General features: G+C 37.5%; 1 protein-coding gene and 1 non-coding gene across 2 annotated transcripts in view; one reads left to right on the top strand and one right to left on the bottom strand.

Annotated features, from left to right (window-relative positions):
* ARHGAP24 (Rho GTPase activating protein 24) overlaps positions 1-26,559 on the bottom strand; it is a 750,039-nt gene extending 723,480 nt beyond the window's left edge. Inside the window, exon 1 of the mRNA XM_078068884.1 lies at positions 26,539-26,559. The gene's annotated coding sequence lies outside the window, so the exon portion shown is untranslated. The remainder of the gene's footprint in view (positions 1-26,538) is intronic.
* On the top strand, positions 1,102-1,208 carry LOC118518377 (U6 spliceosomal RNA). The gene has a single exon (XR_004908597.1). It is a non-coding gene; the product is annotated as a U6 spliceosomal RNA (small nuclear RNA).
* Positions 26,560-27,621: the final 1,062 nt, after the last annotated feature.

Below are 27,621 nucleotides of genomic sequence, written 5' to 3'. Positions count from 1 at the left end.
CCATAGCAAAATCATATCTGCAGCATTTTTAAATCATGGATTTTCATTTTTGCTTTCATATCTGAGATCACTAGGGCTATGACAAGGGACAAATCTATTCCTCTATCCCCCCGCACATAAACTCTGCAAATTATGAAATAGTCCAATCTGAAAAACTGTTTAAAATAAATACCTGCAATACCAGGATGCGTTCTCCCACAGGAAGTTTGCACTGTTTCTTAGAAGTTTTAAAATCCTGCACAGTATTCACCACCTCACTATATACATCCTGTTGTCATCTTTTCCCCCAAATGGAACAATTTCATCTGTATTGAGTGAAGAACTTTCCTTCTAAGAAATTGCATTATCAGCACTTGCAGCCTCTCTCCTCACTTTGATGTTGTGCAGATTCAAATAGGCCTGGAACCTACAAAGCTAGGTGTAGTTTGCAGCAATAATCTCATCAACCTCACTTTCACCATGCTTGGCCTTTAGTTCTTCCAACAAACTCCGAGCCATCTTCTGAATGTACATGAAGCTAAAAAACATTCAACTTTGATGCTCATTCTCTTGCTTCACAATCAAAAGCTTTTGGGGCATCTGGGTGGCCCAGTCAGCTTAGTGTCTGCCTTTGGCTCAGGTCATGATCCTGGAGTCCCAGGATCGAGCCCGGAATCGGGCTCCGTGCTCACTGCTTCTCCCTCTGCCCTTCACCCAGCTCGTGCTCTCTCTCTCACTCCCGAAGTTTTCAATTCTGACAGGCACTCTTCCTACTATCCCTGGCATGGGCCCAACCCTTTTCACAAAGAATAGATGATCAATTCCTGATTGCTTCTCCTGTGAAATGATTCATCTTATATACTGTATTTACATGGAATGGTTACCTTTTATTTTTTATTTTTGTCACTTTTGATCTTTGCCATTTATCCCTCTTCTTATAAGTACTCACACAGTCAATATGATAAACTTAAATGTCATTAAATGCCAGCCAGGTACAGGCATTTAAAGTGAATAGGCTATATATAAAAGAGATTGCTGGAGTTTTATAGCAAAACCTTTGGGTACTTGGTTCACCTAAAAGGACACAAATGGAATAAAGAGAAAAATAAAAACGCTGAGTTAATGCTCGCTTCGGCAGCACATATACTAAAATTGGAACGATACAGAGAAGATTAGCATGGGCCCTGTGCAAGGATGACACGCAAATTCGTGAAGCGTTCCATATTAAAAACAAAACAAAACACTGAGTTGACAAAATAAAACAGTTTGTAGTCCAAGGGCCACCAGTTAATGACTAATACCTTACAGGAAACAGCAAAACACAGCCAAAACTAAAATGGCTATAGACCACCTACTAAAATTATTTACTGCTGGTGAGCAGAATGCAAACTGTTTGCTCTAGAACATAGCTCTGTTCATAATTATGGAAGTTCTAAACTGACTATAAATAAAAAATCACTGGAATAACATTATCACCACAGGGGGCGCCTGGGTGGCTCAGTGGGTTAAGCGACTGCCTTCGGCTCAGGTCATGATCCTGGAGTCCCGGGATCGAGTTCCACATCGGGCTCCCTGCTCAGTGGGGAATCTGCTTCTCCATCTGACCCTGCCCCCTCTCATGCTCTCTCTCTCATTCTCTCTCTCTCAAATAAATAAATAAAATCTTAAAAAAAAAGAAAACACACATTATCACCACAGGGGAACAAGTTAAAAAAAAAAAACTTGGTAACTGTAGAAAGGTGGTAAAAATGTCATAGATCAGCAATATTTTTTATATTTCTCAGCCTAATTTTATTCTAAACTGGATAATATATTTGTCTGGACACATGTATTTTCATGGCCTTTGACCTTTTTAATCAGACAGAGAAGAAAGCAAATATGACTCATTTAAGAGCTTGGAGTCCTTGGATACTTACTTATATACAACATGACATGGAAAATAAGGAATTTATATATTGCACTTGCGAGCATCCACTAAGTTGAAATCCTTCACAATGCTGCAGGTTGACACTACAGAATCTACTTTCTAAATGGGGAATATGATTAAAGCTGGGTTAACACTTCCCTGTAGTTAAGAGGCACTCCATGCTGATGCACTAATAAGATGAAACCAATGAATTGATACAAAAAAAAAAAAAAAAGCTTTCCAGAGTGTGTTTAAATGCAAATGTGCCATCTGCCTTGCAGAGTTTGTTGAGCAATAGGGTGAATACACTGAGAAAACCTTGTTGAAAAAGATACATAAGGTGATCTTGTAAATGAGGAAGCAGTGCAGCGAAAGTAGGTATCTGCAAGAAGGTCAGCTTTGGGATAGGGAGTTTGGTAAGGTAATGACTATATACTCTCAGTTCAATCTGCTGATGCTTGTTTTGTGGCTTTTATTTGTGTGTGTGCTTGGTTTTTTCCCTTTTTACATTTCAATAATATGTACGTTGTGTAAGATTTGTATAATGTCTGTTATCCACTCATAAATCCCAGATGATCAGTTTTTTCCTCTTTATGAAAATTCCCAGGCTCCCTAAACTGAGAGCCTGCAACACAATCGAAATTCAAGGAATATGCTTGAATTTACAAATAAATAAATGTTCAACAATCCAGGAACATGTGGAAATAGTAACGACTATCCCCAATTTTTTAAATGATTCCAATTTTTGAAAAAGGAAAAGAATTGCCAGTGTACTAATGAATATTCCACAAAACTGAGGGTCTAATTGTAAAGCATAATCTATTGTATATGCATTTCTACTATAATATCATTTACCCCACTTATACCAAAATTGCAAAAAATTAAGTGAGAATATGTCATAGATTTAATACTTCTAATTATTTTTTAATATCAGGATTATGACCTTAATTTAAAATATGCTCATTTGTCAGGTATAGATTGAACCCTATGAAAATGCAGGCTTTCCACACAGTGTGATATCACAGTGATATCAGAAAAGCCACATGGAGTCAGTAACCTGCGTATCTTCCACAGCACCTGAAATTCCCATGTTGCCATCAACCCCTGGGTTTGTTTTGCTCCCGAGGGAACTTGTAAAATATGATAATACAAAATTGTAGCAAGGCTTGTGTACACACCCTCTTTGATCAGAGCAGCTAGCTGCCATTTTGGATAGTGAAGAAAGCACCCTGGTGAGAAGGGCATGGGACAGGTGCAAGAACTGAAACCCTCCAGAGCTTGGGTATATCAGATGACCACGAGATAACATAGTGAGACAAGAGCCATGGACAAAGCTTAAAAACCTTACAATTTTGCCCCTCCTGCATACAGAAGGGTTACTATAGCACACAACCTCCTCCTCCCACCACTAATAAGCACAGTTTTCAATTCAAGGTCGGCACTCAATACACACCTGTGGGTGTTTTATTAAAGGCTCTATATGTAAGAGACAAAATGAATCATTACATTTACCCACTTATGCTGCAGTCTTAAAAACTCAAAGACCCTTCATTCAAGTCCAAGGTGAGCAAAAAAAAAGCCATGTTAATACAAGAAATTTAAAACCAAATTAACATCACCTTTAAGAATTCAGGTTTCTTACTTGTTTTGTTAGAAATGACCTTATACTCAGAAATGCTAATTTAGCAGTATACATACACACAATCCTATGACACGTTTCTCTTTAACTTTGTGGGGAAAAAAACCCTAAATACTGATTCCTGGAACATAGACGATAATCATTTGTTTTATGACATAAGTGACCCTACTACCCCATATAGCAATTAAATATGGATCTTCTGCTGTTTTTCTGGCAGTGGTGACAAATTTGTACAAAGTTACACATACACTCTCAGCTGGACTCTCCTTTAGCCAACAGTCTATATTTACAATACCATCCAAGTAATTGAGGATAAGAAAACAGTGTGTGATTATGTACCCTGGGGACAAAAAATCAATACCATTTATTTATTTACCAGTGTCTGTCAGCACTCAGAGAAGCTGTGGCTATTTGTGTGGCCCTCTTCAACTGCAATAGTTGAAGCAAATAATACTTTTTTTTTTAAGATTTTATTTATTTGAGAGAGAGAGAGAGAACAAGCAGGGGGATGGAGAGGGAGAGGCAGACTCCCCACTGAGCAGAGAGCCCGACGTGGAGCTCGATTCCAGGACCCCGGGATCATGACCTGAGCCGAAGGCAGATGCTTAAATGACCGAGTCACCCAGGTGCCCCGAAACAAATAATACTTATATTAAAGATGGACAAGACTTAGAAGTGAAGTCTTCTAAACTTACCAAAAAAAGATTGAGATAATGAATTAATGACAAACTATGAAGGGTAATGCTATGTTATTTTTTAAGCCCCTTCTTCAACCCAAATGGGTTGTTTTTTATTAGAAGACATAAAACAGATTGTATTGTTAGATTTGTTTTCTTTAAGTACAGTAGCTGTCATATTTATCTCCTTGTCACGTAGACAAGTAAAAGGAACTTAGGCACAAATGACAGAGCCATCTATGTATCTTATTTGTCTATCTAGAAAGAAAGAGAGTTAATGCACATGATTCCTTTTCTTTGTGTGGGTATTTACCACAATGGAAAACAGCCAGGACTCTCTGACCATGGTCTATAATGCACTAGCAAACATTAAAAGTCAGGGCATGAAATCCCTTAGCTAAAAGGTTCAGGTAATTTAATTACCAAAGATAAAAAGATTTTTTAAAAGATACCAAAGATAAAAATGAATCACTCAGGAACTTTAACATCATCTATCAATCCAATTCAAGCATGTGTTTCATCTTGCCCATTTTACAAAATAACTTAGACCCTCTAAAGAAAAATATTTGAAAATACCTTTTCAACAAAACTGGTTTCAAAAAATACTGACTTTTTTTAGTTCCAAGAGAAGAAAAGGGTCATTCAATGGGAATGAGAGGAAGAAACTCTTGAGTCAAAGGCAGGGCTCCAGAATGCCTTCACACCTAGTATTATTTTTGCACATTCATTGAACATAGTTCAGATAGCACTCCTACTGAAGTAGATGTGAGCTGAGTGTGCCAGGGAAATGTCAGGCCTCCTGGCTTCAAATGGAGAACAAAATATCTCTAGTGATTCTCCTTTTCCCTAGAGGTCATCTGATTTGTGGATCATGAGAATAACTATTCTAACCATCAGAAGCATCTCTAGGAACAGCAATATGCTTTTTGATGTCTAACATCCACATCATCAACATTCAAAGCTCATTTTAGAATTAGTGTTCTGGGGGAACCTCGATGGCTCATCAGTTAAGCGTCTGCCTTAGCCTCGGGTCATGGTCCTGGAGTCCCGGGATCGAGCCCCGCATCGGGCTCCCTGCTCAGTGCGGCAGTCTGCTTCTCCCTCTGCCCCTCACCCCGCTCTCATGCTCTCTCTCTCTCTCTCTCAAATAAATAAAATCTTAAAAAAAAAAAAGAATTAATGTTCTGTATTAAACAAGGCATACATGATCCTCTGCATCTACAAGACATTTTTACATAAGACACAGCGAGGGGAACAGAAACAATGCATAGAAAATAAATCACCTGTCTTTTCCAAAGGTAGATATTTTCTTTTATGATCCTTTATTAATCTTTATAACCATTACTATCTGTGAGATGTTAATTTAATTCCAGGGTAGTATCAAGAAACAACCAGAGGACTGAGGGTCAAAGAATACAGACCCAAAAATAGAAACACACAAATACAACCAATGGATTTTTTTTAAATGTGAAAAAGAAATTCAATGGAGGACATATGCTATTTTAACAAATGCTGCTACAGCATCTGGATGTCCATGCATATGGACTATGGTTCCTTGGTATTCTCTTGTGTCTCTGACTTTATTGTTATGTAATATCATAACCTGGCATTTCCCCTTTTATTCATTTCTGATATTGGTGATTTGTGTTGCCCTTTTTTTGTCTTTGTCAGTCTTGCTACACGTGTACCAATTTTATTGAATTAACTTTTCTTTTCATTGATTTTCTCTATTGTTTTTCCATTTTTAATATCAATTGTTTCTGCTCTTATTTTTTTTTCTTTCTTCTTGCTTTGGGTTTATGTTGCTCTTATTTTCCAGGTTCTTGAGAGGAGACATTAAATTATTGATCTGGGCTTTTCCCCTTTTCTAATATATGCTTTTAGTGCTATAAATTTCCTTTTTGGCACGGCTTTAGCTGTGTCCCAAATTTTGATATGCTGTATTTTGATTTTCATTCACTTCAATGTACTTTTTCTGCCTCCCTTCAGACTTCCTCTGTGACCCATGGATTATTTAGAAATACGTTATTTAGTTTCCAAGTGTTTGGAGATTTTCCTACTGTCTTTCTGTTTGGTTTCATTGTGGTTAGAGAACACACTCTGCATGATATCAATTATTTTAAATTTGTTGAAACTTGTTTTATCACCAAGATATTGTCCATCTTAGTGCATGTTCCATAGGCACTTGAAAAAAAATGTGTATTCTGCTGTTACTGAATGAAGTGTTCCATAAATGTCAGTTCAGATCCTGTTAGGTGATGCTGTTGTTGAGTTCTTCTATATCTCTGATGACTTTCTGTCCCATCTTCTCTATCAATTATTGCAAGACAGGGTCTTGAAGTCACCAGCCACAATGGTGAAGTTGTCTATTTCTCCTTTCAGTTCTATCAGTTTTTACTCTACCTAATTTGCAGCTCTATTGTTTGCTACATCTTTCGGTGGATAGACTCTCAGTTTCTAATAATTTTCTTTGCCCTGAGGTCTATTCTAACTGATATTAATATACTTATTTCCGCTTTCCTCTGATTAATATTTTTCATGATCTATCTTTTCTCATTCTTTTACTTTCAGCTTTCCTATGTCACATATATGAAGTGCTTATTCCTATATCATATATTTGAAGTGAAACAGTATACAGATTTGTCATTTGAACCCAGTTTAACTAATGTCTCTTTTAATTGGTATATTTAGGTCATTTACCATAATTACTGATATCTTAGGGATTCAGTCTACCACTTCATTTTTTGTTGACTGTTCTCTCTGGTTTTCATTTCTCTGTTCCCTTCTTCATAAATTCCTGTTGGTTATTTCAACTTTTTTTTTAGAATTCTATTCTAATATGTCCATAGTGTTTTTGAGTGTATAGTTTTACATATTTTTGTTTACTGGTTTCTCCAGATACTTTTATTTATGTATGACTTATCACAGTCTACTGGTGTTATCATTTTATCTGTTCAAGTAAAGTATAGAAATCTTACCCATGTTTGCATTCCTTTGCTTCTCCTCCTTATAATTATTTTAAATATTTCTTCTATGTATATTCAGAATCATATCAGACAGTGTTATAACTTTTGCTTCAATCATAAACATAATTTAGAAAACACAAAAGGACAGTCTATTGTACTTAGCAATATTCTTGCTTATCATGTTCTTTATTCCTGTATGATCTTCTATGGTTCCTTCTTTTATCCTTCCCTTTCTCTTTAGAGAATTTCTTCAAGCCATTATTTGAAGGTACATCTGCTGGTAACAAATTCTCTTAGTTTGCTTTCATGTAAGAATGTCTTGATTTCCTCCTCAGAGGGATTTTTTTTTCTGGGTATAAAATTTGGGGCTGAAATTTCTTTTCTTTCACCACTTGAAAAATATTATGCCACTTCCTTTGGCCTCTGGGGTTTATGGTGACAAATCCACTGTCTTCTGAATTGTTGTGTTTTCTTTTTTTTTTTTTCTTTTCCCATAGATAAGGTGTCATTTTACTTTGGCTGCTTTCAAGATTATTCATTACCTTTAGTTTTCAGAAGTTTAATTATGATGTATCTTGGAGTAGATTTCTTTGGTTTCATGCTTTTTTTTTTTTTTTTTTTTTTTTTTTAAAGATTTTATTTATTTATTTGACAGAGAGAGACACAGCGAGAGAGGGAACACAAGCAGGGGGAGTGGGAGAGGGAGAAGCAGGCTTCCCGCTGAGCAGGGAGCCCGATGCGGGGCTCGATCCCAGGACCTGGAATCATGACCTGAGCCGAAGGCAGATGCTTAACGACTGAGCCACCCAGGCGCCCCTGGTTTCATGCTTTTGAGGATTCACTTCAGCTTCTTGAATCGATAGGTCTATGTCTCTTGTTAAATTTAGCAAGTTTCAGCTGTGATTTCTTTGGGTATTCTTTCAAGCCCACTCTCTTGCTGCTCTCCTTCTGTGACTCTAAAGATAGAAATGTTGGAACTTTTGTTACAGTCCCACAGATACCCGAGGCTCAGTTTGTTTGTTTGATTGATTGACTATTGGTGTTTTTTGTCCATGTTCTCTATTGTTCAGATTATGTAATTTCTATTGTTCTTTCTTCCAGTTCACTGATTCATTCCCTGTCCCCTCCATTTTGATGTTGAACCTATCCACGGAGTTTTGTTTTGTCTTGTTCAGTTACTGTGTTTTTCAGTCCTAAAATTTCCATTTGGTTCTTCTTTATATCTTCTCTTTTTGTTGTTGTTGTTGAGGTTTTCTGTATTTTTCATTTGTTTCAAATGTGTTTGTAATTACTTGTTGAAGTATTCTATCATAGTAGTTTGTCAGACAGTTCAAACATCTCTGTCATCTCAGGATTAGCATCTATTGATTGCCTTCTTTCATTTAGTTTGAGATCTTCTTGGCTCTTAATATGCTGAGTGTGTTTTTTTAATTGAAACCTGAATATTTTAATAATGTTACAAAACTCTGAATCTTATTTAAACCTTCCACTTTAGCAGGCTTGGCGGGGGGGTGGGGGACGGGATTGCCTTATTATTGCCAGGTGGAGGCAGACATCCAGGTGCCTCACTCAGCATTCATTGACATTAAAGGGAAGGAGGAAGTCTCCTCATTACTGCTAGGCAGAGTGGGAGTTCCAGCATCCCATATGGTCTACATTGGCACTGCAGTAGAGGTGACCTCATTACCTCTGGGCAATGACGAAAGTCCCGACTTCACTAGTCCTCCTCTGATATGGCCCCAGAGGGAAAGAAAGGGACACTTATTTGCTATCAGATGGGGGTGGAAGTCCAGCCTCCCCACACAGGATCTATATTATTTTTTAAAACTAATGTTACATTCATTGTCATCCAAGCTCACTGGGTTTTTTTTAAGGTTAATATTTATTGTTTGAAAATTGCAGCATGAATGAAAAGGATCATTTCTAGACAATGCCATAATTAAGTTTCAAAGAAGCCATGTATGTCTATCATGTTATTTTTCCTTCATAAAAAACATTAATAGCTTCCCATTTCTTGTGGGATGAACAATTTCAGCAGTGCCATGCAACCTCTTCAATGGTCTGGCCCCAAATGCCACTGCAGTCTCATATCCTACCATTCTTCTACATATTCTCAAGGGCATTTATCAAAATTATTCTATTATTTTCTTACTATATTTCATGTGATCTACAATGCCCTCAATTATAAGGCACTGCATTATTTTCTATAAACTAAAAAAGAAAAATACTGACCATTACATTTTATAATACTATGAATTTTAAGCAATTTCAGAAGTATTAAAATATGAAAAAACTGGCCTAAAAATTAATGAAATGTGATAATCATTAAATAGATACAAAAAAGCAATTTCTAATATGTGTAAGGTATGAAGATCTAAAGAAAAACAACAGTGTGAACTGAATTTTACTGTTACATCTATCCACACCTTCCTGCCATATTTCATTCCCCTGTCCTCATTTTAGAAGGAACACTATTTTGAATTTTTAAAAATCACCACCTGCTTTTCTTATCATTTTACCATGTATGTTTGTACCTCTAAGCAATATGTCACTTGTTTTAGCATATTTTGAGCTTTTACACAAATGTGTTCTTCCATTATTCTGAAATGTACATTTTTTACTCAGTATAAACTTCCTGAGATTTATCCATACTGGCACTATAACTCATTCATTTTTACTGCCATAGTATTTTGTTATGTACAGTTGACCCTTGAACAACACAGGTTTGAACTACGTGGGTCCACTTATATGCAGATTTTTTTCAATAAATATATGTATAGTACTGTAAGTGTATTTTTCTTCCTTATGATTTTCTTATAACATTTTCTTCTATCTTACTTTCTTGTAAGAATACAGTATATAACTCATAGAGCATACAAAATATGTGTTCATTAACTGTTCATCTTATCAGTTAAGTCTTCCAGTCAGCAATAGGCTATTAGTAGCTAAGTTTTGGGGGAGTCAAAAATTTCAACTGTGTGGGAGGTTGGAGCGCCTAACCCACCCACGCCCCCCACCCCCATTGTTCAAGGGTCAACTGTACATTTACCACAATGTTTCTGTCTATCCTACCGTTACTGCTGATAACAAACATTTGGGTGTTTGCTTTGTGTGTATGTGCCATTACAAACATGCTGCCATGAACACCCTTCTCCTGGTCTGCTGGGGCACATGTTCAAGAGTTACCCCCAGGAATATACCCAGGAGTGAAATTGTTGTGTCTGAACTAGGGTTGAACCAATGCAATTTTATAAGATAGTAAGTTTGTAACTATGTACCAGAAGCAGCATGTAAATATTCCAGCTATGCCCTTGAGTTCCAACGTTCACTGTTCACTTAGTTTTAAGGGATCTATTTTCCCATACTGTCAAAAACAATAGTCAATCAACTCTCCAGCCACCTCTTCAAAAAGTCTGTAACATGGAACTTAAAGGTGAAGATTTTGGAGCCAGACTGCTCAAGATTGCTATGAAGATTAGATCAGTTAATACATATAATGTGATTAGACGGGTACTTTGGGCATAATAAGCACAAAATAATTATTAGGTATCACTGTTGTTGGTGTTGTTATATTGAATTACTTATAGAACCCTGAAAACACTTAGACTGTGGTCTAGTGTATTGGTGTATTTGTACAAATTGCTTTCTTATACTGGGATGTCCTTTCCTCCATCCTCCATCCGAACTTCATACTTAAAGAGCAGTTCAGTAAATCACATTTAGATACGTGCAGAGTTGATCATCCTCTCGAGGGCCACCACTGCCTCTGACATATGACCTATTACACTGCCTAACAATCATCCATTGATTTCCCGTCTCCCTTCCTGCAGTTTCAGTGATATTGGAGGTATAACTTTCCTGATCTTTAGTAGCCCCTTGGTAAATGTTTGATTAATAAATGAATAGGCAAGTGAATAATTATTAACAATTACAACATCAATGGGATCTGCCTATAGACATTTGTTCAGCTTTGCTAAATACACTGGGATAAATTCAACTGGGATAGAAAGAGTTAAAATGTACATTCCACCTGTTCTCCTAACAGAATCTTATTAAAGGAATTCTATGGGGTTTTTTTTTTTAACATCTTAGGATAGAAGACTCTTTAAATGTGACCTTTTTATCTATATGCAACCATAATAACCTTTTCTACAGCCAACTTTGTAAATTAATGTTCTATTTATTTTCTTCTTCTGTGAGAATGTCACCCCATAGCATAAGGAAATGTCCAGAGCCTTGGAACACAAAGCCATTTTATGGATCTACTTCCTCCTGTTTTAGTCTTTAAATTGATTAAATATATTATATATATATATGTTACAAATATATATATACATATATATATATAAAACAACCCTTTGTTTCTTTCTTTTCCTTTAGATTTAGAATGAAGAGATAATTGGCTGCTAGAACATTAATACATACCTGCAAACCTTATGCAAGCAATAAATGAAGTCCATGGCCCATTAACAGGATTGCCTTCTGCTACTTCTCCTTCATCCAGCCTTACCGTGAACAGCTCTCATTCAGACAGGATAGTCCCAATTATTAGATTGTTACATTTTATGATGTATCTAGTCTTCCTCCCTAGTATTGCTACCTAAATGGCCTCAGTTTTAACATTGGAATTGGGCATTCAAAGCAATTTTTCTCCTAACTGTGACTAAGTCCTTTAACTCTCCTGACCTGACATAGAACTAAACTTTTCTGGTTGACTGGTGCTTAAAATGCAGCACCTAGAATTGAACACAATACTTTATAGATGTGATATGAAAAGTTTACAATGGATTCTCATTTATGCATCTATTTATTTTACAAACATGTACATCTTTATTTTATTGTATATTTGCCTTAATATACCTTAAGAATATATTTGGGAGGTAGCCATGTCACCACTGTTAACAGACACCAAGTTTTTTCCATACAAATATATTTTTATTAAATTTCATCTCTTTAATTTTGTACTCTCATTGCCAATTAAAATTCATATTATTGAATCTAACAGAATTATTATTCCACTTACATCTGAGTCACCTGAATATTTGTTGACACAGAGTTCTTTAAGGGAATGTCTGACAGACAATATCATTTGCATGCTCAGAGCTTACCACAATGTCTGGTAACAATAGGTGTTCAATATAAATTGAATGAATTAATTCTTAAAAGAATGTATATTCTTTAGTATTAAAATCAGTTAAAAACAAAGTTCACCTACTTTCCTTAAATATCTTTCTTTTTTCCCTATTTCTCTGTCTCATAAAATGACATAACCATCTTTAATTTTATCCGAATTTTAAACCTTGGAGTCATTTAGGATTGAGGCTTTTTTTTTTCACTGCCAATATCCAATCATTCATTCACTAACTCTCCAACCACGATGTTGATTGCATCACTCCTGCCCTTTCTATTCTAATGAGCGATGCTATTTCAGTCCTTCATTAAGAAGAGTGACATTAATAGCTTTTATTGCTAATGAGACACTTGTCTCATGATATTATATAATCCTCATTATGAATTATGACTTGACTTACTAGACTTATTTGCAGAGTAGTCCCTTTTCCAGACAAACTTTCACATCAGCAAGTACATTTGCTCCAACAGCTCCACTTAGCAGCAGGAAACACACATGCCATCACAGCGGTGACCTGCCAGCCCTCTGCTGCTAGCTTTCTATGTTCAGGGAAGAAGTCAAGAGAATTGCAAATAAATACCCAAAATGTTGATGCTTGTTTATGTACACACCAAACGTCACATCTATTCCACATTCATTACCTGAGAACCAACTGGGCCAGGCTCTTTGCTGTTGGCAAAGATGAACAAGACACAATTCTTGCCCTCAAATTCACAGTCTTGCAAGATGGACAGATATGGAAAAAACAAATATCCAACATTAGGTACCAAGGGTGGTAGAAATAGGTACAAAGCATAGAAAATATTGTCCAGTTTCTGGGACCTTTGGGAATAACATTTTAGAAAAAGTACAGGAATGCAATTAATATTCACCATGTTCCTCTTCCATGTCAGGCTTTCTGCTATAAGTTTGTTCATATTGTTTTATGTGTATAGGAAATGTAGGAATAACTAATGATAAAATTTTCTTGGCAAATAAGAAAATAATGCTAATGCCTTTCTGCAAGAAAAACTGCAAATACAGAATCAGTGACTTCTAGTCAAGATGAAACAGCAAGATATACCACCTCTGCTCTAAACATATAGCAATGATGGATAAAATATGGGAAGATAATGCATCTTCTAAAACAAGCTAAAACAAAATAAATATCTGTTTTAACCTGGCCTCCCAAGAAAGCATAGCCTTGGGCAAAGACTTACTACTTTAGTAAGTAGTATAATTCCATGGAGTAGAAATGAAGGGAAAGAGGAATGAGACAGGGAAGAAGGTAAAACCAGTTCAAGGTACCAAGAATGACCGATTGATCTTCTCCTAAGACTATCTTCTGAGCGGCTATATAAATGACTTTCCAACCCAAGGAAGAAAGGAAGACTTTACTGGCAGGCTCCCATCTCCCACTGGTTAAAGCTTTACTACACAAGTCTTGAACTCTCTTCCAAACTCCCTCACACACACACACACACACACTCTTCCAGGTTATATGTGCTTGGGGCCACAGCATCACCTGCCTGTCTCCAATCAGGACCGAAGATGCCGGAAATGAGAGAGTGCATGGTGAGTGCTATTGAGCCACACCTGCATGAAGGCTGTTTGGCTTTTCCAAAGAGAGCTGGTCAATGCAACAGTGTCTGTGGCTAAAAAGAATGGCTGGGAGTCCCAAAGACAAGTTATGACGAAAGGACTGGAAGTGTCTATGCCTAACAGGTGTCTAATTATAATTTCTATAGACTTGAAATGCAAAGTCGTGAGCAGAACCAAAGTCATGGTCTACTGGGCTTGGACCCCAGCAGACAGTGACCTCCATCATACATGATAATGATAATCACAAAATAGAGGATGGTGGTTATCCCCAGGGAAAGAGAGAAAGAAGGGAAACAGGATTAGAAAGAAGTTAGCAGAGATTCAACAGTCACCATCATGTTTAATTTCTTCAGAAGAGCTTTAAGGGGAAAATGGCAAAATACTACATGGATAATTGCTATATTCTCTTAACTTTTTATATGTTTGAAGGATAGCTAAATAAATAAAATTCAAGAAATTAAAATACATATGATCATTAAAATGGTACTGATCATGTTAACAATACTAATTATTTCCATTTGGAACGTGTTGTAAGCATTTGAGTCCTAAATGTGTTTTAGTTGAAGATATTCCCCTCTAGTTTACTTCTGTGAAAAAAAAATCAGGATAATTCCAAGAGTTATTTCTTGTTGACATACACCAAATGAATCAGGATATCTTTTTGTAGTACATTTCAAGCTTGAGTCAGTCTTTAAGATGTCACTAAAAGTTTGAGAGGCTCCTGGCCAGTTCAGTCAGAAAAGCATGTGACGTTCTGCATGGAGCACTGGGTGTTATGCACAAACAATGAATCATGGAACACTACATCAAAAACTAATGATGTAATGTATGGAGATTAACATAACAATAAAAAAGAAAAACATGTGACTCTTGATCTTGGGATTGTGAGTTCCAGCCCCGTGTTGGGTGTAGAGATTAACAAATAAATAAATAAACAAACCTTAAAAAAAGGTTGGGGGGGTGGAGTTTGCAAGGGTAGTTTGTCTAGATCCTATTGCCCAGTCCCTCCATTTTCACCCAGATTATACATGGTTTGTCCTATTTATTCGTGCGTTTATTTGGTGGAGAAATGAAATGAGAACCTAGAACATCAAGTCTTTGCATTAATATTTATAAATGAAAGAGAGCATCTTCATTTGTATCTCTCCAAGAGGGCTTTGATGTCATTCTCTCCGGAAGCAGAAGTACAGGTGTTCAATAACTCCTCCAATCTTACACTTCTTCACTTCCAAGCTTTACTCTAAATCTATGGAGACCCATTTTTTTTCCTTTCTCCCTCAACTACACACTTCAAAAAGAAGTTGTCAGCTTTGCTTACCAACTGAAGAGTGCAATGAAATGTCTGAACACTGCTGCTGAACAGAACTCATAGTATATAGTGGCCACTTAATCTGACCAATCTCCTTTGGGCAGCCCAAATCAGATTATCTTTCTCAGTAGAATACTCATCGCACTTCCGTTAGCTTTGGACAAATCAATCTCACTGATCTCTTCAGGCTTTCTCAGCTAATCCTTGACCAGGTCTGAGGTGGGATTACTTTAAGTCTCTTTGACAACACAGGAAAAGCAGAACTGTAAATATAATTAGTGACTTCTTTCTACATTTTCTAGGAGACATTTCCTGCCCTAGGAGACTGGATGCTAGGAGCAAGCAAAGGAGGAGGGCAGAACAGAGAAAAGGGGGAAAACAGACACGATGGAGGAAAAAGTCTGAGTCCCATTGCAAAGACTTTCAAGCACTTGGCAAAAGCAGTAGAGCAGTGTCACACCTGGATTATTTGGCACTGAGAGGAGAGCATTTTTCAACACTCCTCTACTTTTTATAACAAAATTATTTTTGGTAATAATCATGAAATAGAATGAGTAACCGCCAGAAAAGATACAAAGACAGCCAACTTTTCTTTTTATTAAATTTTGTGAAAATATAATCATGCCAGTTTAAGTGAATGTTAATAAAACTAAAATGTCTACACCTGCCAAATCACACTGATGCAATGTTTTATTTCCTTGATTAGTTCTTTAGTTTTAAAGCAATTTACAAACATAAAAAGAGAGCAAATTTCAATTTTAAAGACATTATTTGAATTCAATAAAATCTTTCATGTAAGACCTAAAAATGTGCACTTGCTAAACAAAAACATCCCATCTCTCAGTCTGCACAATTTTAGTGTTTAAACTTCAAACACAAATAAAAACTCCAAATTGTCACATAGAGTGATAAAATTTAAATAATTCAAGTTCTAGTTCGTTATCTTTACACTTGCTGTGCCATCATTGTTTATTTTCAATCTATTATTTAAATGAAGGAATATGTATTCTCACAGGGGTTAGAGACAAGCCATGCCCCAAGCAAGCTAGAAAAAAGCCAAACCTTTACAAGGAAATTCTGGAAACAAGGGATGTAGCTAATTTCACATACGTCAGAGGCCAACCGTGTAAATGGGAATATTCCATGAAGAATACAACACAGAATACAATGTTTATTAAAGGATAAGCATAAAAACATGATAACATGAAATTTAGGATCTGGACCAAGAAAAAAATATATATATTTATATGTATATATAATATAAATGTTTATAAATATAAAATATATTTTATAATATAAAATATATATATTTTTTAGGGAGAAGTATTTTATCATTGACATTATTTTAGTTGCCAATGCAAGGTGATAATTTTAAAAATCAATTTTCAATTGGTTTTGTTATTGTTAAGCAAAAATGTTTGAACACTGCTGCTGAACAGAACTCCTAGTATATAGTGTTGAACACAGATGCTTAACTGACTGAGCCACGAAGGTGCCTCATAACTTTTGCTTTATTAAAAATATGCAGATGTGGGGCACCTGGTTGGCTCACTTGGTTAAGCGGCTGCCTTCGGCTCAGGTCATGATCCCAGTGTCCTGGGATCGAGTCCCGCATTGGGCTCCCTGCTCAGCGGGGAGCCTGCTTCTCCCTCTGCCTCTGCCTCTGCCCCTCCTCCCCGCTTGTTCTCCCACTCTCTCTCTCTCTCTTTCAAATAAATAAAATCTTTAAAAAATATGCAGATGTGCTCAAATTAAAGTATGGTAAAAACAGAAATATGAACGCAAATATAAATTAGGTATAGGAAAATCTTGTACACGATTCCTGTCACACACACACAAAAAATTTAAGCTTGATGGTCTCTGGGAACATTCTTGAACTAATTAGGTAACCCCTGGAGTATGTATGAGTGGAGCTGGTAGAGAGATTGGGTACTTAGAAGAATGTTCAAAGATATATATTCTTTATATATATCTATTCTTTTATGTCAGACAGATATCCTTTAAATGGTAGCTTTTAACCTTGGATGCACATTGAAATCACCTTGTAATCTTTAAAAAAATACTGATGCCTAGGCTCCCTCAAGTGATACTGATTTCATTGGTTGGAGGTGCAGACTGGCCATAGGAAACGTTAACCATCTCCTCACCCTGACTCTAACGTGCCGCTAAGGTTAAGAACCATTGCTTTAGAAAACTGCTTCTTTGTCCTTGGATTTTAAGTGGCAGCTAGAGAATTTCTCTTTAGGAGAAACTTGGATGAAGCAGGCTGGCTTTCACCAGACTTAGAAACCTGTCCTGAAGCTGTGTCTGCTTACCAACCTCATATGTTTAATGAGGTCGTATTATTTGGAGATGATTAAGGGTATTATTTCGATTGGTGAGAAATGACTCCTGCCACTAACCCTGTAGAGAACTTTGGACCCAAGCAGATCTTGTCTTGAATTACGACTCCAGGTGGCCACTGCAGTGCACTGCTCAGGTCTCCCTGCAGAGAGTCCACTCTTAAGATCACAGGTGATTGGCAGCCTCTTGCTGTCCACACCTCTGGAGCTCAGAGCATCCATGCTTGCTTTGGGCTGCTCCCAGCCAGTGATGGAATATGGCAGGAACGCCAGAACTGGACCATTTCTACCCAACGCAGGACTCTTCTAATGGGCATCTTTGGCTCTGGGATTCCCTGAGGCACCGACCTGGATGAGACTCTCTCAGAACTCCATGCAATCTGAGGCTTTTCCTACCAAGACCTCCTTCCTTTTCTCTCCTTTCCCAGGTGTCAGACCGGCATCATCGGCTGCAGACTCTCCTGCTCCCTCCCTTTATCCTTCATAGCAGTTCCCTCAATAAACCCCTTGCAAATCTAATCTCGTCTTTGTGTTCACATATCAGAAAACCAGAACTGGCACATGACTCTAACACCACTCAGTATGGGACAGCTAATGACCTTCCATGAGCTTCAGTTTCTTCATCTGTTAAAATGGAGAGTAAAAGGGGCACCTGGGTGGCTCAGTGGGTTAAGTGCCTAACTCTTGATTTCTGCTCAGGTCATGATCTCAGGGTCGTAAAATCAAGCCCCATATCAGCTCCACACTGGGCATGGAGCCTGCTTAAGATTCTCTCTCTCCCTCTCCCTCTACCCCTCCCCCCCAACAACACTCGTGCGTGCTCTCTCTCTCTCAAAAAAAAAGAGTATAAATTATAAGAGATATTGTGATGATTGCATGAGATATATAATCAGTGAACAAGGTAGCCAACTTCCTGGAACACAGAAGGAAGTTAATAAATATTAATATCTCTTTTCAGCTTTTATGAACAAGTAGTGTATTTCCCTCACATCATTGAACATTTTGTTTTATAATTTATGTTTAATGCAGTGTGGTTGTGCATAGGGTATGGCACAGATGAATGGGATAAGGGGTATACAAAAGCAAAGGAGTTTCTAAAAAAAAAAAGATAAATATGTGAGGTGATGAATGTGTTAATTAACTAGATGGGAGGAATCCTTTTACAACGTATACATATATAAAATCATCACGACATACACTTGAAATATCTTAAAATTGTATTTGTCAATTATACCTCAATAAAGTTAAAAAAAAGAGGTTTCTAAAGACAAATACAACAGTAAATAAAGTAAAGGCATATAACAGATATGTTATATTAGTAACCTGGCCTGAGACAGAGGCACAAAACAAAAATAGAATCATGGGGAAAATGTTTTTACCTTATGTATATTTCATATATATATTTATTAAATATCATATATGGAAGTTTTTGACTGCCAAACGTCCTCTCAAATTCAGAGCATGGAAAAACAAGGATGCATGACTGCCATCAATCAGTATCTCTGAGGCTAAAGACAACCACAGGTTTCTGTCTGGTTTCAAAGGTATATATCTGCAAGAAATTGTTCACAGTCCAAGTAAATCCAAACTGGCTTGCTTCCCACAGAAACTAGCCAGCAGACACTTTGCAGCAATCTTGCAATAAACTAACAGCATTGTCAAAAAAAGGTTGGGGGGGGAAAGAGGAGAAATACAGAATTATACTATTTGGTGCTCCAAAATATAAATAAAGATGAAAACTGAATTTTAAATCTCATCAGTTCTACTGGAACACAACATTTGCATTCCTTAAAATGTCCATGTTATGCAAAAGCACACAATAAAAACTACAGGGCTTATGAAAAAGTGGAGTTAGGGACACGACACTCAGAAATTTCATCAGTGACACATTTTTTAAGAAGGTAGGATCCTAGTAAAAAAAAAAAATGGTAGCACAGCTTTATACATGTGAAATGGTTATGAAATACGTAAATACACAATAAATGCTGCACTTTACCTTGAAACAGACCTGAAGTTTGCAGAAGGGTTGCAACTTGTGAGTTGTGAAATGATGGAAGAAGGATTATCTGAAATGGGTCTGAAAGTTCCAACCCCACACATGAGTGGGTGTGGCTTATATTACACATGGGGAACAAGGTAACAGATAGATAGCGGGGGCTGGGGAGGGGGGCTCCTATGAATTCCTGCCCTGTTAGCTTCACTGGCTGCAGTTGACTGCGTTCACCTAGAGTTTCTCACAAACAAAACTGTGCGGAAGCAAAGACAAAATTTGTGTCCTGACAAGTTCAAAGTTCCCTAATATGTCACTTGTGTTGGAACAATTTCATGGTTTCAAAAGAAGCACTATAGCAAAAGTTACTACTGTACCTTGTAAGTTCCATAAAGTTTTGTTCATTGAAAGGGGTATTTCATTAGGACATTAGATAATCATCACTGAACTAATGACAAAAAGCAGGTGTTAATTTGTCTTCTGGATAAAATCTCTATGTACACTAAATATATGTAGAAGTAGGACACAGATTAGGAACTTTTGTAATACTGTTTTATCATTTCTTTTTTTAAGAAGCTATTACTAATCAAATAATTTCCTTACATTATAAAGAAAAAGAAACAAAAGAGGGGTTCCTTTTAGGTTCCAAAATATATGTATCTTTTTTCCTTCACATCTAGAGTTGATCTTATTAACATGTTTCTCTGGTCAGGTTTTCATCTTTGTGAGGTCTTATGCGCTGGTGGCTTGCATTTCACCTGAAACTAGGCAAACACCAGCTTCTGGCACCAATCTTTAAGAGAAGCAAACTATCTTCTGGTCCCACTTGGCCATTCATTAAATTGGTAACCATAGACTCTAAGACTTAGGTCACTTACCACTTGAAGGCTCCTGTGTTTTTAAGAGAGTGGAACTAGATTTTAAAGTACCTACCAAAATTCTTATGATAGGCACAGTAGATTTCAAATTGCAATCCATTCACGCACAGTGTAATAGCTAAAATTTTATCTTCATATGATATTTTTCAAGTTTGCCAAGAGCTTTCACAACTATTACCTCATTTAACTTAATATAATTACATCTCCCCATATCAATGTGCACTGTGAATCATTTTCCTATCCATTCCATTTTTTTTCCATTTGTGTTATTTGAAATCTTTCCAGCCTACTTTTGGAAAACGAGACTTAACCAAGCATTTCCAGAAATGTGTTACAGTGAGTGTTTGAAGAGATCAGTTACAGCTAACATATGTAAAGCACCTGCAGAAACCTTCTGCAGCAGAATTGAAATTGATGAGGCATCAGTTGAGCCATTCAACTGTTGAGCTTCTCAATTACTTAGGACATAGAAGTCTTTTGTGTTTATTTGTTTGGCTTGGGTTTTTCATTCTGAAGAGTGAAACTGGTTTCAAGAACAGGCTATCAAAGGAGGCCACAGGGGGGAAATCCAATCAAGTCCTGTTAAGGGGGAATAGAACTTCTCCCCTCCTCTGCTTTCCACGAGGAGAGATTTGCCCTAAATACCTACAGCTTCTTGTGCATGAAGTGGAGTGAGTATCTGATTAGTAGTTCGAGGAAAGAACTGGATGTGTCTCCCAGCTCCTTCTGCCTGCCACTCCCTTGTGATCCAGCTGACTACAGAGTGTAGGCATTCGGTTCTGTTATTCCAAATCCCATGGTTTAGAGGGCAGGCTCTGCCTCTGCCCACAATTTAGAAGGTCAAATCAAGGGAGTGTTAGGGTGTGCTGTCCTGCACCCAGAATATTCAGAAATAGAATATTGCATGGTGTGCGAGTTAGGGAGCAAAAATAACATTGAATTATGAGGCACTGGGTGGCATCACACTGTGTCAGTTGTTGATTTTTGTGGTTGGCAAGGGCTTATATTGCACCATGCAACTGATTTTCACAGTTGCATGGTGTGCTTATGATCAGCGCAGCCTGAAGAGCAGCTCTGGATTTTGGACTTTCAAGAGATCAGTCACTACAGGATTTTGCATTTGGTGGGAAGCTGCAGCTTTTGGTGGCTTATCCACAGGTGTGAGGCTATTTTTATACAGTGAGGGGCTCTTTTTACATAGTCAGGGCTCCCCGGGCCTTAAATAAAGTCACATGGGCCAAACAAACCTCCAGAAGCTGGCTGCTACAGCATGACCTTGAACTACCTACTGTGTGTGGACAACAGGTCAAACGGTTTTTGTTGATTTTACTACGTTTCTCAACCATGTACGTAGGCATTGTCTTTAAGTGCACAAGTGCCTACATTTTAGGAGTGCTTTCGGAGCACACGTGTTTGAGGGCTTAGCTTTAAATTTTGTGTGCCAGGTAACATTTTCTTGAAAAACACAAAAAGATACCTGTCCTCACTAAACTCCTCTAAAGATACAAGCTTCAAAAAATAGCAACGCCAGTGTGAGTTCAGAAATCTGCCGAAGATGATTCTCCAGCTGGAATAAGGATGAAGAAAGAAAGAAACTTTCTCTAGGTGAAAGAGTCTTTAAGGCTAAGCAATTTCCTAGCAAGAGCAGTGGAATCACCCACCTTCTCACAGAGAGTGGGGACTTTTCACTGGATGAAATCACCATCAGGATGCCCCCAAAAAAGGCCCAACAGCATGCCAAATAAGAATGTAGAAACTGTGGCAAATTCCGTAGTTTGCCCAGCATGTCTCAAATATCCTTTTCTAAGAGCAGCAACCTGTTCACAGATGGATTTTCCTCTCAAGATCCGGAAATTCCCAAGGGCCAAAGGTAATATATTTATACCTGAATTCTCCCAGTTGAATTCAGGTTTCCAAGTCATGCATTCTGAAAATGGGGCACAGATGGAGTGGCATCTTGATCAGATTAAAATCAAGACAATCTACCCTGTTCTCAGATCTCACTGAACCTCTTCTAGACTCTTTAACATCATTCAATATTGAGTTTGGAGAACACCGTTTTCCCTGGAAAAACGCCTCTAAGGGGATTAGTTTTTTTTCTCTCTAAATTTGGTGGGAGTGGAGCCAATGCTGTAATAATCTTATGAATCCCTTTTTAAAAATTTAGGTACATCAGAAACTTGGAAATGAATTAATGCAATTTCTGAACTTGTAAAGGAACTACACCCATTCCATGAGAAATAATCCAGGCTGCAGCTGCTAAAGGAAACTCATCTTCTCCAGCCATCAAGAAATCTCTGTTGAAGCTGATGAGAATCAGAAATTGGCAAGGATGATTTTTTTTTTTCACTACTTTCTTTTCAACCACAAAGGTAAAATAATTTGACTCTGGGTTTTAATTCATTTGTACCATTTAAATTTGAACTTTGATTTTTGTTGAGGAATTTAAAAATGGGCAGAGATTTATATTTAATTTTAGATGTCCAATTTTTTTGGCACGTTATTACTGGAATAGCTCCATGTGGTCATTTGATATCATTGCAAAATCTCTAATAAGTCCAAAATCCAGAGCTGCTATTCAGGCTGCACTGATCATCTCTAATGAAGGTGAATAATAATTTGGATTGGGAATAGAAAGGGGAGAGAATTTTCAGCTTTAATACAGACTGACCCTTTTAGACCCTTCTAGGGGAATAAGATGTCCCTCTTACCAGTGTCCCAAGCAGATCCACAAAAAGTCAGAGATCAGTGAGGGCAACAGCCTCCTGATGGTGGGAGCAGGCTGTCCTGGTAGACTGTAGGTTTTCTCCCCTAAGACAATAGCACAGATCCTGCTTTCTATAGGCTTGATGGTTAAGCTCCATAACGTAAGAAAACAGACCCCTGGAGAGTATTTTGCGGTGTGAGTTGGGGGGGACATCCTCTCCTCCCTTCAGGTTTCTGTAATGGGGTTTTTCCAAGATTTCTCACCCCAGTTAACTGATTGAAGAGTTTGGGAGAGAACTAGCTAGGTGTAGCTCAGCCGCTTTCCCCACATCCTCAAGGGCACAGCTGCTCTGAGAGAATGTATGCTCTCCATCCTGCCTTTAGGTGGAGTTTGGTATTAAGGGACTATTGTTGCCATGTCCCCAAGTCATATTCTCCAATATTAATTTTATCAATCATAAAGTTTAAGGCAGTATTTTGACCTCTTTGATGTCCATCTATCTTACCCCATACATATGGGTAAGATTGAAGTATACATATGTATAAATGTGCATTATTATCTAGTCAAGGAAACCAAAGCTAGCCCTTACTGGGCTTCCCTTAAGGATGTACAAAGAAAAATAAGAGGACTCCCTGACAATATTCAGTCCAGTGAGTAATAAAGGGAAGGCTATATCCAGAGTTTCAGAGCCATGGAGTTATGCCAACGGAAGCTACTGGAAAACCTTAGCCTCCTCAAATTTTCAAATGAGAACATCTGAGCGAAAAATAAGAGTTTCGAGTACAGTATTTCCAATTTTACATCCACTTTGGTTTTAAGTCTGCAAAGGGGATCCCATGCAGTTATTTGAGCATCTAAGTTAAGAGACCAAGAATACAATGTGCCTTAAAGCAGGAGTTGGGTCACATAAAAGTTACGAAACAAGCAAGAGCAAAAGCACAGCTGTGGGGTGTTGGCAGTGATGCTGTATACTACATGAGGAGATAGTAAACTATCTTTTCTGGGGCGCCTGGGTGCTCAGTCAGTTAAGCGTCTGCCTTCGGCTCAGGTCACGATCCCAGGGACCTGGGATCGAGCCCCACATCGGGCTCCTGCTCGGTGGGAAGCCTGCTTCTCCCTCTGCCTGCTGCTTGTGCACGCGTGTGCTCACTCTCTCTCTATCTCTGACAAATAAATAAAATCTTTGAAAAAAAAAAAAGACAAACTACCTTTTTCTACTTCCCTCATCATCACACCTTTAGCATCTGCTATCAGGCTGAAACATAAACATGGTTATTCGCGAGACAGCAATGTATAGGTGAGAAGCTGGAATGCTAAAGAAAGATCTAGGAATGGGGAAACAAGCAGGGTATTTTCCTAATACTGTTCAATGAATCTAGTAAAACCCATTTTGATGACCATATTGTCACAGACCATGGCAACAGTTCTACTGGCCTTTATAGTTTTAGGGTATTTTTTTTTATGTCGCTCCTAACAATCCTCTGATACAAACCAAATCAACACAAGTCTTTCCTACAAAAAAAAGTCAAAAACAAAACAAACAGGGGCACCTGGATGGCTCAGTCAGTTAAGCGTCTGCCTTCGGCTCAGGTAATGATCCCAGGGTCCTGGGATCAAGTCCCGCATCAGGCTCCCTGCTCGGCAGGAAGTCTGCTTCTCCCTCTGCCTGCCACTCCGTTGCCCCTGCTTGTGCTCTCTCTCTCTCTCTGACAAATAAATAAATAAAATCTTTTTAAAAACCCCACTAAAGCTTAGTTATGTTCATGGTTTACTCAATGTAAAGCCATTAGTCACCACTAGGACTGGCAGATCGGACTCAGAGGGCTTAGAACTTCCACCTTCCTTCTAATTCAACATCATTTTCTGTAATGCATGCACTCATACAGCTGGAAAATTAAAACAAAGATATTTTTCTGAGTAAAAACTCAACCCAGACTTGACAATTACCTTTCTGATAGCCAGAGAAAGGTTTCCTTACTCCCCTAATATGGACAATGAGATAACCCCATTCCATTTTATTCCTATCTTCAAATAAACTAGAGTGAAAAGAAAGACATGATCTACGTTAATGAAAAAGATGGAAAAAATCAGTTTCATATTTTAGTGCCATCCAATTGTTGCCAGTCTCCAATTCTTTGTACAGGGTTTGAAGTTTGGAACTGAAAATATCTCAATGGCAAATAATAATCAGAGATTCCTAACTTCTCCCCCACTATCACCAATAACTACCTAACTCAACAAAAACTGTTCCCAAAGATAAATTAAAGAAGCTGCATTAACACAAAAAATTAAAATAGGATAAGACTGAGTTCTTGACCGATGTGACCTCTTGAAGTCATAAGGAAGAGGATGTGTCCAGATTGCGTGCACACACACACACACACAGAGACACAGACATGAACACACACACACACACACACACACACAGTGAGCCAGTTCCTTATGTTCCGTTTAATCATCAAATCCAGTCCAGACTATTGAATAGCTTCCTTGACTAAAGGGAGCTCAGAAGACCTGAGGAGCTGGGCTCTTCCAGATAATTTTGTCTGAAACTTTTTAGTTGTTCTTTCACTTATGCACGTCAAATCAAAAACCCTTTCTTCCACTCATATCTCAGAAGTAATAAGTAGTGGAAAAATATCCCTCAAAAAGCTAATTCTCCTATCAGGGATGAAAAATGTATACACCGTAAACACCCAATTTTTGTATAGTTCATTTCTATTTGAAAAACAGAATTCTTTTAGGTCTCCCCATCTTCCTCTCATTCAATGACTGACAATCTTCTTCCATCTCTATCATTACCTCATGGCTGGCTGAAAGGACAATAGTTAATCTGCAGAAACCTTTGACCAAACCCTGTGCTGACTGTTCTGTCCTTAGATGATTGGCTCCACAAAGATGCACTTGCTGCTGAATATGAACTATAGACTAAGGCTGTTATTCATAATTGGAGCTGACACTTCATCCAACCTGTCACCAACATAACATTAACTTTAAACCCAGAGTAATGAAAATGAAGGTCACACACTTAGTCTATCTGCACCTCACCCACCTGAATATATTTGTGACCTCTGAATCACTGAAATACTATTTTTCAGAGGGCAAAAATAATACAAGAAGATCTTCACCGATCCTTATAATAAAAACTAACAAGGACAGAAGAAAATCATTATGCCAACCTTAAAGCAACAGATATCCAGTCAAAACACAACATACATATTAAAGCATGCTTACCTCTCATAAGAAAGTCATACAACCTCACTATTTTGTTTGGTAAGAAATATTCACAGTTTTACCATACAGAATTGGTAGAAACCTTGACTTAAAGAAAAGACGAGGATTTTATTTGAATCAACTTTTGTGGCTTACCTAAACTGTTGCTATTTACTTCCGACATAAACGATAAATGAATAAATTGTATCCGGATACTCACAGCAGAGAGCTCAGTTGCGGCCCCTTAACACCAGACGCGGCCAAGGCGGACTGAACGCTACTGTTGGGAGGTGCTTTTATTTTCCTAACAAAGTAGCACCCTCTAGTGGCTTTTCAAAATTACTAAGAAGTACAAGCCAAGCATGTGACATAATTTGTTTACTATCCAATTACGCCATGTCAAAACACTCAGGTGAGAACAAAAGCTTGCTCTGGGCATTACAGGAAGCAACCTCACTCTATGTGTTCTCTGGGGATGATGGCTTTTAACGGAAAAGATGTTTAAACATCGTTCCTATTTCACATCTATAGTGTGTCTCTGAGAAAAATAGGCCTTTCCCCGGTAATAGTTTATTATTCTATGAAAATTATTATCATTACCCCCATAATCACTAGTGCCACCACTGCGATTAATAGTAATAGAAAAGTTGCCATTTACTGAGCATTTATTATATACCTGAAAATATATTCATTGTGTTACATATTATACCTCATTTAAAACTCACTAGAGATATACACCCTAGGTTTATCCTCATACACCCTAGGTTTATTCTCATCCTGTGTTATGGATGAAATAATTGAGGCCCAATTATGTAATATAAGTTGCCCACTACCTGAGTAGCAGTAAAAAAAAAAAAAAAAAAAAAAAATTGAGAATCAAAACCATCTATATATGTTTGCAAAAACTCTTACAATCCTGATTTCAACCAGCAGAAACTATCAGTAGCTTTCATGGGTATCCAATGTCATGAAAGTGTAAATTTAAGGGAATTACTCAATAACAATGAAAATAAAATTGAAAATTTGTGTAAAATGCTTTAAGTTCATGTTAGAAATACAAACATTTTCTTTAGTATATAAAAGTCAAATATCAATTCTTGGATGGCAAAGAAATAGTCTCTAGAGAGCCAATATACTTCCTCATGTTTTAGTGCATGCGTCACAAAAGGGTACAACATTTGTTCAGTCATGATATTTTATAAAATCATGAGAGGTATATTTATTCAGCTAGGCATTCAACAAAACATTTAGTGAATGTGGGGCGCCTGGGTGGCTCAGTCAGTTAGGCGGCTGCCTTCGGCTC

Source organism: Halichoerus grypus, chromosome 3 (genome assembly GCF_964656455.1).
Source record: "Halichoerus grypus chromosome 3, mHalGry1.hap1.1, whole genome shotgun sequence".
In the NCBI taxonomy this organism is placed as follows: domain Eukaryota; kingdom Metazoa; phylum Chordata; class Mammalia; order Carnivora; family Phocidae; genus Halichoerus; species Halichoerus grypus.
This window is presented reverse-complemented; position numbering and strand designations above follow the sequence as displayed.